Genomic DNA, 18,262 nt, shown 5'->3' on the forward strand with positions numbered 1-18,262 from the left:
TGGCTATTTGAGTACAGACCAGGCAGCTTCTGAAAGCTACAAATAGGAAGATTTAGGATGAAAAGCAGAGACTGTAACTAATAGAATATATTGTTTTAGCTGAAATCTTTTTTAAAAAGCAAAGTGGAAGAATGGTTAATAGAATGTTAAAAATTAAGAACTTTTCCTAATTCTAGTAAGGATGGTTGATCAATGTGTCCTTCTGTGCATGTAAGTATGTATTTATATATGATCAGTTTTTGAATAAAGACATATTTCATTACTGGATAAATGATTCCAGTCCTGCCTTGTGTTCCTTGACATGGAAGGCATTCAAAGTTCCCAGGTGATTTTGTTTAACATACTCTGTTACTTACCAAACCTTTGCTCCGAGCAACATAGAAATACAAGCTAATTAAATCTTTGGAAATTTTGTAATAATTTTGGATTAAAATTTATTTTGGGAAGTTTTTTTAAAGCATGATTACTAAGCAGCACATAAAATGAATGAAATCTAAAGTGAAATCTAAACTGGATCCACATAATAAGATAGTTGAGAGTTGCAAAAGGGGTATTCATAGAGTAAAAGATAAAGTCTTGACATGTCAAATTTCTATAGTAATAAAATAAAGACTAATTAATATTCATATTTTTAAGGTAAGTGTAAGTATGTGTACAGTGCATTTTAAGTCAAAATTTGGGGTATTATTGGCTAGACACAGTCATTTCTTTGCCAGAGATACTAGACTGTATGAAGGCTAACCATCTGTCAAGAGATAGAGACAAAGAAAGGTTTAATATACTAGCCCAAAATTTCCACAAACTTGTTTTGAATTGTATTGTCATTTTGTTTTGGCCTTCATATTCTGTGTTGAATATGCACTGGGTCAGTCACCCCACTTTGTTTTATGAACAGACTATTCAAGGTTTAGATAAGGTTACTGTCGCAGCTGATGTGATCTAGAGGCAAGATAAAATGTTTTGATTTTGCTTTCATGTAATGATTAAAAACTCACAAGTGGACCACCCATTAGCAGTTATACAAGTGACTTCAAGCACACTCATTTTCACCTACCCATTCTGAATTTTGGGTGTCTTAATTCTTTTGCTTTGTGTATTCAAGCCTCATAATTCAAACCCATTCCTGAGCTATTGGGGGTGGGGGGATGGAGGGAAGTAGCAACGGGAAATCCAGATTGCCTGTTTTAGGTACAATATGGTGTGATGTGAAAGTGAAACAGCAGATTGGTAAGAAACTTTAGTTTCAAACAAATATAAACTAGTTTATTTAGTGAAGTCATACACAAAACAGTAGTCTCTATTGACAGGACAACTTTTTTTTTCCAGTAACTTCCGCATCATGAAGTCACCATGGTTCTTTGGGCCAGCAGACTGTTTCTAAGGCATCATATAAGAAAAAGAAGCCCTAATATTGCTGATTTTAATGATATACTTAGATGTGGCAGGCCAAGGAACTATTTATAGCAGTGCTAATTATATCAATAAAAATAGCAATATTAATACTGTGAGTGTTAAAATCCATTCTTGACAGTATGAGGTAAATAGAACTATAGTCAAACAAAGCAACCAGCCTGCCTCTACTCTCAGCTCATGAATACGCACTTCAGGAAAAATATACACACGGTTTAGAGAATTAAGTGTACTGATTTAATCTCTTTTTCAATTACTTTTGACCTTTTTTTAAAAAAAGATGTTCTTTATTTTAAATTCAAACAATATTAAAAAGACTTGGATTTTTAGTTTTGAAATTATTGGCAACCATTTTCTTACTGTCATTAGTAAGTTTCTAGAGACTTATTTATTTATATGAGGTTAAGTACTTTATAAATTATCAGAAATTCATTTTCTTTGTACCCCCATTTTTGGGACACAAATTACCATCACAAAAGGAACCTCTAACAATTTACAAAATGAAACAGTACAAAACAAAACAAACCCTACCACTACCATACATGTACACACAACCATAAATCTCTGGCTTCCTTTAGGCATTAAAAGAATATCCTTTTCCATGGTTTTGATTTAAGAAAGAGCATAAATTTTCTTTGTAGCTGTTTTTACTTCTAGTCAGTTTTTACAATTTTATGTTATTTTAAACTTATTTTCTTAGGAATATAAAATCCAGTAAGTAGAAGTCATTAAATCCAATGGTTTTTAGCTTGAGGGGACATCTAACTTATCAGCCAATCCCTCATATATTTGATTTAATTCTTTCATTTTATTGCACATTGTCAAAAATTTCAGATGTAGAGATTGGAAATATTGTTTTTGGTATAATGTTACAAGCAACTAGTTGTATGATCTTAGGCATTTCACATAATTTGTTTGGATCTCTACCTTAGCTTCCTTCATCTTCAGGGTCCCTTTCAGCTCTAATAATATGAGTATCTTTCTTTTGATACTTGAGTCTTTATTTTAGCTTCAGATAACGTGACTGGATGTGATGTGCAGGGGGCACCAGGAAAGAGTATATGTAAAATATTCGACTTTGCTTTTTACTTTCAGTCCTGGATAAAAGTTTCATTTTAATGATACTTGCTTTCAAACATAGCATAGTAGTACAAGAGCCACAATATTAAGTACTGATAATCTTTTATAGTTGGTAACTGTAATGTCTATTAGTTTACATAAATTTTTACCAGCTTACCTTCACTCATGTAGATATATTGGTAATAGAATTTATAAACATGATTCTTTGCATTTTACTCTGCATAAAGTTGCTTAACTGGAGAAAGCAGGTAATAATAGAATTAATTAACTCAGAGTTGTGTTCTAATTCTATAAAATATATGGATAGATAGATATATTCGAAGAAAAAGGTAAACTTGGTTTTTGTGCCTAATTTTTGAAGCAAAAAATAAATATACTTCGAGTAATCAGGAGCCATCTCCATATAGATCTTATAAAATTGGTAATTTTTAACTGCTGCATTTGATTTTGATCCTACATTATATCCATCCAGGGATAGATTTACATAGGAGGACTGATAAGATAGACAAAGTTGACTCTGTTTTGATGAAGAATAGTGGGAAGAATCTGAAACAAACTGCATGCAATTTGTGTGTACCTACTTGTAGGTATTTATTTAATGATGACCTCAAAGTTTTCATTTAGAATTTCACTCTCAGTTTCTTTTTAATTGACTCACATTCCTTTTGCTAGTATGAATGGTAGTGAGAGGCTCAAAACCGTCAAATCCTTTACCTATTCACAAATGGAAACAGCTATCTGGAGAAAGCTATATAATCCTTGGTTCCTTCCCCTTCCATATACATATCCATCGTTCTTGATACTGCTCATAACATTTTATAAATTACCTCATAGACGGAATATACAGCAAACGTGACAATATATTGGATAATGCTAAGCTATTTGGGAGAAATGGCAAGAAAAATTTTAGATCAACCATAGGGCAAAAAAGGTGGTATGAGTGCTTCAATGCATGCTAATAAGGGGGAAAAAACATTCTAAGAGATATTTAGAAGGGAAGCTGATTTTAGACTATAAGTTAACTGAAACCCAGCACATGTACTGAGGAATTAATGTAGACCCTTTTCTAAAGGCATTGGTACCAAAAACACTGGCAAAATTATTGGTTGTAAGCATAGTGAAAGAAAATAAAATACATTCTGTTCTTGTACTAAACAACAGTAGCCAACATGTATGAGCACTTAACTCTGTACCAGACATTGGTTATATCTGAATTTTTTTCAGTTAATTTCATAATCCTATGAGATAGGCACTTTTATTATGTCATTTTTAAAGATAAGCTAAGACTCAGAAAGGTTAAATAACTTATTCAAAGTCACACAGCTAGTATATAACAGTTGGGAATTCAAACTCAAGTCCAATTCTAGAAAACCTAAGCTCTTAATCACCACCTCATCATGCCTCTCTTCTGGGACCATTTTCACTTAGTACTCGCCCTGATTAATACTGGTAATTTTATTTCAAGAAAGGCATAGTGGATTTGGAGAAGGTTCCAGAGAAAGGCACAAAGTGAAAGAGCTTAAGTGGGAGGAATGGTTGCTATGGTAAAGTTTGTTTTTAAAATTTAACCCTTCAGTCTAGAAGTACAACTCCTGTGAGGGAGTTTATCTGAAGGTTTTAACAGAGGATGGACTGGGTAGCCACTGCCTGATTTGGTTGGATGGACAACAGTGGAGCTGGGTAACAGATGTCAAAGCAGATGGAGGAAATCATGAGTAGGAACAGGTCAAAGAGAGCTTTAGATACTGGCAGTACTGGGAAGGCAGAGGTCGAAAAGGAGACCTAAATCTAACAGGTTGAGTAACCAAGAATTGGGATCATGCAGAAAAAAAGGGTGAGGCAGAACAGAAACAGAATATATTCAAAACTTTGGTGAATCCTACTGACTTTGAAAGGCCCTAACATTTATTGTTTGTTGTTTGCACCCTTAGATTTGTTTCAGAACCAACAGCTGGCTTAAATAGGGGCCACCTAGAGCCTGGGATACAAAGACTGCTATGGTTTTGGCACAAAAAACATGATCATCAATACTAGCTTAGAATTAGGCAGTAAGTTTAGATGCATTACAAAGAAATGCAATTTAGCACAGAAACCTATGTGATAAACCTGAGAATATCTGTCATTTATTGAGTACCCGCTGTGTACCATTCAGTTCTGAAATCACTGTTTCTGGGGGGCATTTATAGTACAAGTTACCGTCTGCTGTCCAGTTTTCAAATATAAGAAAACATCTGCTAGCTTTTCTGAGGATTTGATGGGTAAAACAAATTATACCTTAATTTTATTTCATTTCATTTCATAATTTAGCTTTTGATATCTCCTCTTCCCACATTCATGGAGCCAGGCTCTACCAGGCTTAAGTTGGAATAGAGTGTAGACTTCTCTTATGTAAACTTTTCCTTCAATTGTCGCTATACTGAAAGAAAGGTTCAATTTTATTTGATAGGATAAATGCATTTCTATCAGAGTAACCAGTTCAAATGATCAGTCCAGGTAAAGTCAGTGTACATGAGTTTGGATTATATTTATGATTGCCAGCATGAGTTAATGAAAAGGGAATTATATAAGCTTTTAAAGTGAATTTTTGTTATTTCAAATAATTTTAATGACATCAAACCAAATACAAACAGATGTGTATGCCATGTATACATACTCATACCCTTTTTCTACAAGGTACTGGAGACTTCAAAAGTTTTTAAGAGATAATATTCATTGTTGAGCTATATTATGTATATATATAGAGGTAGGGAAGAGTTGGATTGTCTGAATGGAGTCAAAGAATAATGGAATAGCTATACTATCACTTATGTGTCTTCAGTTTTCCTTATTACAATATCTCTGATATTTCCTTCAGACTCTTATTTCTAGTGCATTAGGAAATATATTACAGTAATCATTTTGTATGTTTCAAATTGATACATCACTAATACAATATACTGTGAAGTTAGAAAGATAATCAACATTCAGTTTATGCATGACACCTTTCCCCTTCAGGTTTATTGTCACTGGTACTCTTTTGTTCTCATTCTTTTGACATCTGGTGGTATCTAGTCTTTTTAACAGCTATGTTGTTTGCATCCTCCCTTCCCTTCATATATCTCACCCTTAGAGAAATACCTTTGAAAACTCACCCTCTCAATAATCTTTCTTGTTCTAGCAAAGGGTTGAGAGCAAGGCAATATTATGTTGAAGGGGTGATTTGAGCTGAAAAGTGAACAGGATTCCAGACCTTTCTGATTCAGGTATTTCACATAACAGTCTCAACAGTTGTTATAAAGTGTATTGCTAGAGTGTATAAAAGCCAAAAATAAATGGTTGCTGTTTTTCTGTAATTTTGTGTTATGCATACCTCTGTTTCTATCTGTTATTTGTGTAATGATGAATTTTATTATGCAAAAATGGGTGCATTCATTCTTTGACATTCATCACCCAGGAAAGATAGCATTCAGAATTATACTACAGTGAACTGCAGATCCTTAAGGGCAGTACAGTATTTTATTAATCTTTGAAGCCTTAGTGCTTAGCACAGTACCTGGCACACTGGAGGATTCAATGTTGATTAGACTCTTTTGTAGCTGTCCTAGAAAGATTACTTTGATTCTTGCTTACCAGGCTATTCATTCCTTATTTTCTTTTGACTGGTTCAAATTTAGCATTGTTACAATCATTAATACCTATTACAGGGTTTCTCTGTACTTTTCTAAGACCCAAACATTTTTACACATGCTCATGATCTTTTATCCTTTTAGATACTTAATGAAATTCTGTCATGGCAGAAGTTCCAATAAAAAATTATATTTACCGTGATTCAGAAAAGAAATATATCAGATATTGCCCATCAGTGGTAAAGCAAATCTACTACAATCAATTCAGGATATTGTATTGAATAGAGTACACAGAATTACATTACCTAGTGATTCAAGGGTGAAATCCAAATTTCATATCCTATATGATTCCTATCTGGATAGTAGGACAAACAGTCCAGAGTATTTTTGTTTTTTGCACTTAATAGATTGTAATGAGATTTTGAGCATTTTATATGAGCTTCCTAATTCTTAAAAAGATAAGTTCATAAAATTTCACACAATTAAAAAACAGAGCTTTAGATTATTTTACCTTATTATCTAAGTTGTTTAGAAGTCAGTCCAATGAAACACTTTAATGTTATTGACATTATATCCTTAGCTCTTCTAGAAAGCAAAAACGGTAATGGGGCTATGAACAATATGGAGGGTAATGTCATGTAAACCACTGTGTAGGGTGCATGTTTCTTTCCTATATAACAGCTGACATGCTTTTTCATATTTATAAGACCTGCTAGTTAGACAGTGGGAGACTTACATGATCTGCCAAAGTCATAGTTTGTCTCTCTACTAACTGAAGCTATAGCAAATTGATTTGAAGTTGTTTCCAAAACAAAAGATAATTATGTCCTGGGATAATTAAAACTGGGGTCTCTTTAAAGCGTACTTCAAGTGATTAGTAGCTATGGTATATTTTGGAATTTGTATCTAAGAACATAAAGAGAGCATATTGTTGTTTTTGTATATTCAAGAATATGCTTTCTAAGGAAAGTATTGATTCTTGGAAATAATGATAATGAACTCCCAGGCAACCCCAGACCCACATACCTCTCCCCTTTCTCAATATTTTTAAAATTAAGGATTCTGAAAACAAGGTGACCTATGTATGGCCATCTTCCCCTTCACTTCCAATTCCTGACTGTCTTTCTGAATCAAATCGCTACTGAGATCTGTGAACAATTGCTGTGACACCTTGGGCAGAGAAACACTGCTTTGAAAACTTCTACCATCATTGGGCAAGCAACTAGAGAATAGTACTGAAGTTCAGGGATAAAGATCAGAAAACGGTAGACATTGTAAAGAAGAACTTGGGCTTCAGAGGTCTGTGAACCAGTATGGGAGAAAGTTAATATCTGACTATTTTATGTATCCAAGTCTCCCCAACAGGCTAAAAAGTCAGAGTAGCTGATTGTGCTTGCTGAGTTTTCTCTGTCCCTGAGGCTGAAAAGAAATTCAGAGATAGGGCAACAGTGATCTACCTCCTCATGCCTTGGCAGGGAACTGGTAGACTGTCTACATTTCTTTTCTCCAAGTGTTATACTTCTGCCATTTAGGATACTCTAGCAACCAGACCAGAGTTCCAGTGAGTTATCAATGAAAAATAACAATCCATCAAAGGGGAGCCAGTAGTGAGGGAGAGAGGAAGATCAGGCAGGAAAATTAGAGTACATACTCCAAGCAACTAGTACTACTGGCGAAAATAAATGAAACCTGAATTTTGAAATATATTAAGAGCACTTAAGGACATTCAAACAAAGAACAAAAAAATTTCAGATACTAAGAAAAACACATCTCAATTGAGCGGCTCAGTGGAAAAATGGGAGGAGAACATGGTCACTGTTGAAACATGAGTCAGTGAACTGAAAGACCAAGTGCAAGAAATATATCAAAGTACATAGCACAAATAAAACATGATGAAAATATTGAATAAAAAGGATGAGTCTTGGAGGATAGTTTAGAAATCAAAATGTGAATAATAGGAATTATAGAGGGAGAAATAAGAACAGAAGGAGGAGAGGTATAATAGAAGAAAATTTCTTTGAGTGTAAGAAAGATCAGAGTCTGTGGATTGAAAGGGTTTATTGATTTATGGTCTTGATTGAAAGAAAAGACACAGTTCTGAACTCTAAAAATAAACTGAAACATAAACTCCCAAGTAGAACAATTTTCTCCTATAAAGAGGAGAATTCAAAGTATCATAGAACTTCCTATTTGTAACACAGGAAGCAAGAAGATAGCGGAATGACATCTACAAACTGCAAAAGGAAAATGACTACAGTCCAAGAATCTCAATGCCCAGAAAGTTGTCATTTGCCAGCCAAGGTGAAAGAAATACATTTAGGGAAAACCAAGAACTCAGAACATATAATTATTACCCATCCAAGAAAATGCCTGAGGATAGATTATAAGCAAACAACAAATGAACCAGGACAAAGATTTCAAGATGAAAAGGAAAGGAAATAGTGGTAAATAATGAGCATTTGTATATAATTGTGTGTGTGTGTGAGTGTGTGTTGTGTGTATAATTTCATTTAAGAGATGAAGATAGATGGCTAGTAAATGTGTAATAAAATAGACAATTTCAGACTTTTGAAATAAAAGGATCATACTTATGTAAAGAAAATTTTTAATGTACTAAAACTGTCTTTTCAACACTTAGTTGATGGAGGGAGTAGACAGGAGGAATGTAAAAAAGGAGGAAAATGAGTGGTGGGAGATGAGAGGAGGAAGAAAAGAGAAAAGTGAATGTATCCTAAAGATCTCATTTATTTAGGAGAAAGGGGTGGAGGATAGAACCTTTTGGTGGGGAAAAAAATTGTCTTAGATAGATAGAAAAATAGATACATGAAAATATATATATATATATACATCTGTTAATTAGAGTAGAGAAAGGGAAGGTTAGCATGATAGAACATCATGTAGAACTTTCATAGCAGCAAGGAGAAAATATAATGCAGAGCCACTTGATCAAACAAAAAAATATGGAAAAGGGAAATAAGGAAACAATAATGTAAGATTAAAAATAAATATAAGTAATTGGAAGATATAAAATTAGGCACATTATTACATTTAATGTAATGGACTAAATTCTCCCATTAAGAAAACAGATGTCAGATTGAATTTAAAAACATAAGCCACTCAAATTATATTACAAGAAAAACACCTGTGTCAAAATTATAAAGAAATGTTGTTTGTAAAATGGTGGACATAAAAGACATCAGGCAAAGGCAAACAAAAGGAAAACAGAGAAACATGAGTGATAGCATTGATATCAAAAAGGGGCACTGTAATGATGAAAGGCATAGTTTATGAAGAGAATAACCACATAACTCTGTATACAGCAGGCTTATTTAAAGTAGATAAGTATGTTAAGTAAAGACTATTGGAAAAGTCTAGACAGCTCTGTTAAACACATGCAAACAATGACTAAGAGAAATGGAATACTATAACTCAGAAGCAATATATTTGTAGTATCTGATATTCTTGAAATACTTTTAAACATCTCTGTGCTTGGCCGCAAAGAAAACTTTATAAATTTTAGAAAGCAGAGATTTTGCAAGCACATCCTCTGATTATAAGCTAGTATAATTAGAATTTTGGAAGTTTTTCTAAAAGGTGACAAAAAATTATTAATTATTTAGAAATTAAAGAGAACACTCCTAGATAACTCTTGGATAAAGAAGAAGTCATTTGGAAAACAATGAAAAAGAGAATATTTTATGTAAAAACCTATTGAAAACAGGTAAAGAGATTGTCGGAGTAGAGTTCATAGCCTTAAAGGCCTTCATTATTAAGATGGAAAATAAAGGATTATCTGGTAACTTTAAGAAATTAGAATAAACACTAATATGAGAGAATAAAAGGAAATTAATTTTTTAAAATATGAAATTAATGAAATGGGAAACAAAATGTAATAAAAAATCAATCTAAAAGCTGGCTCTTTCAAAAGACTTAATATAATACATAAACTCCTTGGGAAGATGAAAAAGCAAAAAAGAAAATGAGGCCAGTAATTCCACTCTGAAGTGGAAGAAAATTGAAAGCATATGTTCACTTAAAACTTGTACACAGATGTTCATAGCAGCAGTTTCATTATAGCCAAAAAGTGGAAGAAACTCAAATCAAAGAAACTATCCATCAACTAATAAATGGATAAATAAAAATGTGGTGTATGCATACAATAGAGTATTATTCAGCCATGAAAAGAAATGACATACTGATACATGCTACAACATGGATGAAACATGAAAACACTATGCTAAGTGAAAGATGTCAGACACAAAAGGCCACATATTGTAAGATTCCATTTATGTGAGATGTCCAAAATAGGCAAATCCATAGAGACAGAAGGTAGATTAGTGGCTGTCAGTGCTGGAGGAAGGGAAGATGGGGAGTGACTGTTTAATGGGTATAGGATTTCCTTGTTCTGGAACTAGATAGTTGGTGATGTTTATACAACCTTTTGAATGTACTAAAAGCAACCACAGAGTATACTCTAAAATGGTTAAAATGGTGAAGTTTATGTTATATGAATTTTATGCTAATAATAATAAAGATAACAAACAAGAAATTGAGCAAAAATAGATACTAGTTAGGGATGAAAAAACTGAAAGGTTTGACAAAACTGAAAGGTAAAAAAAAGAAATCTAATGCAACTCTATGGCAATAATTTTGAAACCCATGAGAAACAGAACATGATATGGTCAAATGCAAATTATAAATATCGGCCTAAGAAGAAGTAGAAAACGGATACCTATTAATACTGAAGAAATTGGAAAGCTAACCACACATGATCACTTAAACTTAAAGAAATAACTAATTTTGATATAATTTAAATTATGCTAGGCCATTGAAAAATAATGAAATATTTTATAATTTCATTTAATATCTAACTGATAAAAATTGTACAGAAATAAATTATAGTTCAATCTCACTTATGAAAGAAATGCAAAATTTCTATATAAAATGCAGATTAGCAAATAGTATCAGCATGAATTAAAAGAGTAATATACTAGGACCTAGAATTTTCCTTTTTTCTTTTTAAGTAGGAATTCAAGCATGATTCAACAACAGGAAATATATCAATATCGTTCATTACACCATCAAGTTAAAGGGAAAAATTATACATTCGTCTTCAATAAGATGGCTTAAATATAATATTTTCATTCACAGCCAACAGAAAATATAATCTGAAATAGTTAAATCTTAAAAATATTTCTATTAATATCAGATACTAGACAAGTAATTATTTATCACAATTATTTAACATTAAGTAGGGAGCTTTAGCAAATATAATAGTCAAAGGTATAAATAACACTAACATTTGTAGAGACTAACTTAACATGTCTTTTGGCTGATATCAGACCTAAAAATTTTAGAACTCTAATTTAAAAATCTAGAAAAATTAGTAAGATAAATTAAAAAGGTGGTTGGATAGAAAATAATTAGATGAAAATTGATAACTTTTCTCTGGAAGTAATAGGCATCTAGGAACCTTTTTTCCCCAACAGGAAAAAATTATTTAATTTTCCATAGAAATGCAAATTATAAAATGCTTATTAATAAAATTACCAAGAATAATATAGGACCTGTATGTAAAAAAGAGATACTATTTAAAGACATAAAACAAGATCTGATTAAAGGATGCACAAATTATGTTTTTGTATGGGAAAACAATAGCAAAATGTTAATTTTTCCAAAGTTAATACATTTATTTAATACAATTCCAATTAAATTTTTAGCAGGGATTTTTTTTCTTTTTTTGAGTTAGACAATGTTATTTTTAAATTACATAGAAGATTAAGTGCTAAAAAAAAGGCAAGAAAATATGAAAAAGAACAGTGAAGAGGGATTTGCATTATACATAGTAGAACATATTACAAAGCCAGCTAATCAAAACAATATGGTAATAGCATAGGAATAGACAAATAGATCTATTAAATAGATAAGAGAATCCTGAAACAGATGACAATTTAGTTTGAAAATCATGAATCATTTAATTAATAGAATTGGCATAAAAGATTATTTTGTGGAAAAAAATAGAAGTATATTCTCATTTCGCACATTATACAAAAATCATTTAAGATGAAATGCTTAAATGAAAACAAAACAAAAAACTTGCCAAAAAAAGTCTAGGAGACTATTTATAAAATTTTTTAACAATAGTGAAAATGCAAAAAGTTTAAAATGATTTAACATTGTTGATTGCATAAAAATAAAAAAAACTTTTATATAAAAATAAAAGTTATTAGAAAAATATAGATTTGGAAAAGTATTTATAATTTGACTTTTATTAACATGAAAGGTTAATATCCAAGAGCTCTTAGACAATGCTAAGAAAAAAGTTATGAAACAACCCAATGTAAATGGAAAAGATAATTCACAGTAAAGCAAATTCTATTGGTTAACAAAATAGAAGATGCTCAAATTCACTAGGGAAATTCAAGTTTAAGTAACAGTGATGTAATGTGTCTTAGCATTTAAACTTTCTGTTAGTCTGATGGGTTTAATATTTATTGCCAGTGGTGATGTGGCAAAAAGGGACTCTTACTTGTTACTGGTGGAAATGTGCTATGCTTTAACTTTTTTGAAATGCAGTCTGGTAACACCTCATATCCTTTGATTGAACAATTTTATTCTTGGGAATATATCCCATAGAAATACAAGTATTGATATTTAAGGGCATATGAATTTTTTGGTTTCAAAGTTGTTACAGCTTTTTTGTAGTAGTAAAACTGGGGGGGAAAGTAATTCCATTAATAAGATAATGCTAATAAATAATGGAAATTCATATCATGGATTATAATGCAGTTATTAAAAGATGTGAATTAAAGATATCTCAGGTGATCTAGAGGAATTTCTGGAGTTATTGATAGTGAGAAGAGCAAGTTATAGAAAAGTATGTGTTGATGTTACATTTTTATAAAATAATGACCAAAATCCCTGAATATGTATTTTGTATGTAAATATCTATATGTGTATATCTGCTTTATAGTAGAGTTATTTATTTGCAAAGGGAGAATATGGAAGGGTGCATACTATGTTGTGAAAATGGATTGCTTTGAATGGGAGGAACTATAGAGGGAGAGAAGCAGAGAGCCAAGCAATAAAAGGAAAAGAAAAATTGCACTAAAAACATGTTCAAAATCCTACTTATGCTTTTTAATAAAATTAAGTACATTTGGCTGTATATGTATTAAGAAGTCAAATTAAAGTGTTTAAAAATATTATGGCTACTTTTGATGGTAATGATTTCATATTTTTCAATATTGGTACCAAGGGTTTTTTTTAATTCTTTTACATTTGCTGTTTATTTAATTTTGTATCACATGCTACTAGAATTTTCTACATGTTCTAAAAAATCTTTAGATAATTGTCTAGCATTTCAGGCCAAATAAACTTAATGATTTACAGTTTGAGATCAAATCAAATTACATGGATCATTCCCATGTCAGGGCTGACATGCAGCTGATATCCCTTAGTAAAAGTTAGGTAGTATGTTTCACTTTGTTCAGTGTTCATTTTCTTTGATTGGTACCTTCTGTGTCAGTTATAAAATATTTCTAATATTACCCCTGTCACTTCACAAATTAATTATAACAACAATTATGAATGAATGGAAGACTTGCACATAGAAGTTGCTTAATAAATAAATACTTTCTGATTGACATAATAGATTTTAAGTAATGAATTTACCAAGGTAATAAAGTGTAGAAATGAAAGCATTCAAGGGTGTTTAAAAATAAGACTAGAAGTCATGATTTCAGGCAAACCATTTGACTCCTGTGTCTCAGAATCTTAATCTTTAAAATAGTGTATTTTCATCACTTATTTCATGCAGTCTTTGAGGATCAAGTGAAGTAATAAATGTTTAAGTGCTTTGAAAAACATAATTCATTGTGCAAAGAATGTTGATGATAATAAAAATCTGAAGGCAGCCATTTTTTACACTTAATGGACATATATTTTGTATATATATACATATATGTATTTCAAGTTGCATGTTTGATGTTAAGCCTCTTGACATATCAGTAATAGAATGTATTACTGATGAAGCTGTCAAAGCCTCAAATGGACAAAACTGGGATCTATGGAAGGTGTGAATATATTTAATTGCTTAAAGTTTAAGATGAGTCTCCAGAATTTCTTTATTTTGCTGGTCATTGAGGGAAATTCTTTATTTAGGTATATGTCCTGATGTCCTCTGTTCTAGTATAGAGATATTAATGTTTTGTGGGAAGTCTGGGCCTTCATCTCATCTGGACATGATAATAATGTTGTGTTGTGTTTTGGCTTAATAAATGGCCTTGGACAGCTAAATACAGTGGTGTAATCTGTTGTTATATTTCATTAGAAATCCTCTCCTTGTAATTTATAGCTGCAGTTAATAGTGACTATAGCATGAATACTTTAAGTAGTAAAATCTTTATCATCTTTTAGTAACCAGACACCAGATGTGCCATTGGCTGATTTGGGTGTGTGTGTGTGACTATAAGGAAATACCTACATTATGATTTGTTGGTTGAAACTAATACTACAAAAGAGTAAAAACATTTACATTATTTTATTAAAGAAACAGTTATAATCTTAATACTGTAGAGACTATACTATACTATTAAAGATACCTAGATTCTGTTTTGAAAAAATGGGATGGATAGACTTGTTTCTCTAAGTCTCAATAAATTATATTTGACTCTTTCCAAGAATACATTCTCATTTTAAAATTTTCTTGCCCCAATAATTTGGCTTTGACTTTTGCATAAGTATTCTCGCTATTTCACTAGTCTAATTTCCTTCAGTTAGTTTCTCTGCTATTCTTCCAGTAGTGGAGACAATGTTACAAGAAAGTTGAAAAGATAGATCTTAAAAGAGATCAATCTTTCTCTGCATTTCTTTAAATAGACCTTATTCAAGGCTAGTAGTAAAAACTACCTGAATTAGTTCTTTTTGATATCTTATATTTCACTTAATGAAGTCATTCTAATCAATATATTTGCATTTTCTATTTGTGTTTTGATTATCTTATCAAATATGAAATTAACAGCAATTGTGACATATATTTTTAAAAATATCTCTTCACTTTTGTCTAGCAATACTAGTGTTACTAGAGCAGAAGGAGTTTTTAGAATACTCTGTATGCATACTTAGATGTATATGTCATTGACAGTCATCTTTTAATTCTGTTCTTCTCTGTCTCCATTCAAGAAAATTTCTAACCACCAAAGATTACTCCTCCAAATGCAAGTTGCAGTTTGATAGGAAGTTGCAAGGAAATCTTCAAGTAATCTGTTAATCTCAGTCTTAAGAAACCGAAGTGATCATCTCTTAATTCTTTATTCTAAATTAAATTTTTTTATTGGAGTATAGTTGATTTACACTGTTGTGTTAGTTTCTGCTGTACAGCAAAGTGAGTCAGTTATACATATACATATATCCACCCTTTTTTAGATTCTGTTCCCATATAGGTCATTACAGAGTATTGAATATCATACCTTAATTCTTAATTCTTAATATTCTTTCAGTTTCTTCTTTCTCAGGAAAGAAGTTTCTTTCACTTCTAAGTAAATCCTGAATCCCAGTATCTTTTATCAGTATCTTCCTCTTCACTTTGGAATGGACTGAAACAAAATCATCATTTCTTTTTTTTTTTTAAATTGAAGTATAGTTGATTTACAGTGTTGTGTTAGTTTCAGGTGTACAGCAAAGTGATTCAGTTATACATACACACACATATATTCAATATATAAATGTATAATTTTTTTCAGATTCTTTTCCATTATGGGTTATTAATACTTCCCTGTGCTATACAGTAGGTCCTTGTTGTTTATCTATTTTATATATAGTAGTGTGTAGCTGTTAATCCCAAACCCCTAATTTGTCCCTCCTTCCTTTCCCCTTTGCTAACCATAAATTTGTTTTCTATGTCTGTGAGTCTGTTTTGTAAATAAGTTAATTTGTATCATTTTTTAGATTCCCACATATAAGTGATACCAAATCATTATTTCTTAACACTGTAATCAACTTTCCAAAATATGGCACCTATTATCCCATTCAGTGGTCAGGTTAGTTTACTTAGTTTATCTTTCCAAGTGTCTGAATTTCTTGAGTCACTGATGCTCAGTCTTAAACCATGGTTGTTTTTATTTTTTCTATTCTTTTTTTTTTAATTAAGTCTTAACTTGACCAAATAAAAATGCTTATTTGTTTAAACTTTTACATTTAAGGCTTTATATTTATTATGGCCTTGAACAGTATAAATCTTTTTAGTGTCCCTTGGACCTCTTGTTTGGAAATCAGTGGATGGTATAGATTACGGTCTGTGAAATCAGCAACATCCACATCACCTGGGAGCTTAGAAAGCAGAATCTCAAACCCCATCCCAGACCTAATGAATCATCATCTTTATTTTAATAAGATCGCAAGTCATTCATACATACATTAAAATTTGAGAAACACTGCTAAAGAATTTGCCATTTAAAAAAATTTGACTTCAGGTGCACAGAATTGGTTAATTATGATATGGTTCATAATCATTGTACAATTTATTATCCTCTTTTGTTTTTATTTCATTCTTTTATTCATTTGTTCTTTTTAATCAAAATAAATACCTGTAAACCCAAGACCCAACCAAAGAATTAGAACATTAACAATAATTTACATCTATCTATATATTCTTCTCCTACTCTTATCAGCACTCCCCTAACCAGAGGTAACCAGCATTCTGAATTTTGTGTTTATTATTCCATTATTTTTTCAAAAAATAATATATATAGCTATACCACTTATAAATGTGTGACTAAATAATATATTAATATAATACTGAATTTATCTCCTAGAATATGCTTTTTTTTTGCTCTCAACATTGTTATTAAGATTCATCCATATTTTTGTAAGTAACTGTAATTCACACCATTTATTTTTAATTTTGTATTATATTCATGACATCATCACAGTATATTTATTATTTCTCCTGTTAACGGACATTTGGGTTATTTCCTACTTTTTGCTAATACAAATAGTGCTGGTATAAACATTCTTGTATATGTCTCTTGGTGACGTTTGCAATACACTCTTTTCAGAATATACTGAGTTTGGAATTGCTGAATCATAGGGTATAAAAACGCTCAGTTTTGCAAGAGATTGTCAAATTATTTTTCCAAAATGGCATTACCCATTTACACTCTCACCAACAATGTGTAAAATATATCTGTAGATCCTTATTCTCTTTAAAGCGTGGTATTGTCAGATTTATTAATTTTTGCTACCTGAATGAGTAAGAAAATATCTCATTGTGGTCTTGATTTTCATTTTCTTGTTTGCCAAAACTGTGAACATGTATGTATGTATGTTTTCTCTTCTGTAAAATAGTGTTCCTGTTCTTTGCCCATTTTCTTCTTTTAATTTTTTATGGATCTCTTCTATTGATTTGCATGAGTTCTTTATATATTCTAGATACTAATTCTATTTCTTCTTCTGCTTTGTAGCTTATCTTTTCATTTCCTGTAGGGTATTCTAATGAAAAGAAACTTCTTAATTTTTATATGGTCATACTTATCATTATTTTCTTTTATGGTTAGTGCTTTTTCTATCTTCTTTTACTAAATCCTACTCTGGAATTGATTTTTGTATGTTATGCAGAGATTAAAGTTTAAGTTGCTTTCTAAAGGGATACACAATTTTCCAGCTCTGTTTAATTTATATTCTTGTCTTTCCTCAGTGATTTGCCTTGCCACCTCTCATATAGCAAGAGTCCATATAAATGAGGGTCTGTTTATAGACTCTCTTTTCCGTGATCTTGGTTTATTTGACTATCCCTATGCCAACAACACATTTTCTTAATTACTAGAGCTTTATATTATAATATGTCCTTATGTGTGGTGGGGAGAGTCTCCCAGAATTCATCTTTTCAGTTCTACCTTTTCCTTAAATGTCAGCCTCCCCCCACCCAGCTAAATTTTAATTTAGAAGCTATATGCTTCATTCTTTATGTATAAAACCTAGTTATCAATACATTTTTTTTAATATCTTCAAGTTTATCCAAAGCATTTCTTACAGTAACTGCTTATTTTGGCTTACAGTTTGTTAATGATGCCAGCCTATGAAACTTAAAAGCAAAAAACCAACAAAATGTAATGCCAGTCTTATAATATTCAAACTAATTAAATTTGAATACCATTCCAGATTCAATT

General features: G+C 31.3%; 1 protein-coding gene across 1 annotated transcript in view; it reads left to right on the forward strand.

Annotated features, from left to right (window-relative positions):
- ZBTB20 (zinc finger and BTB domain containing 20) overlaps positions 1-18,262 on the forward strand; it is an 814,580-nt gene that overhangs the window by 4,136 nt on the left and 792,182 nt on the right. Inside the window, exon 3 of the mRNA XM_082460046.1 lies at positions 1,327-5,732. The gene's annotated coding sequence lies outside the window, so the exon portion shown is untranslated. The remainder of the gene's footprint in view (positions 1-1,326; positions 5,733-18,262) is intronic.

Source organism: Balaenoptera physalus, assembly GCF_965194825.1.
Source record: "Balaenoptera physalus genome assembly, chromosome: 4".
Classification (NCBI taxonomy): Eukaryota; Metazoa; Chordata; class Mammalia; order Artiodactyla; family Balaenopteridae; genus Balaenoptera; species Balaenoptera physalus.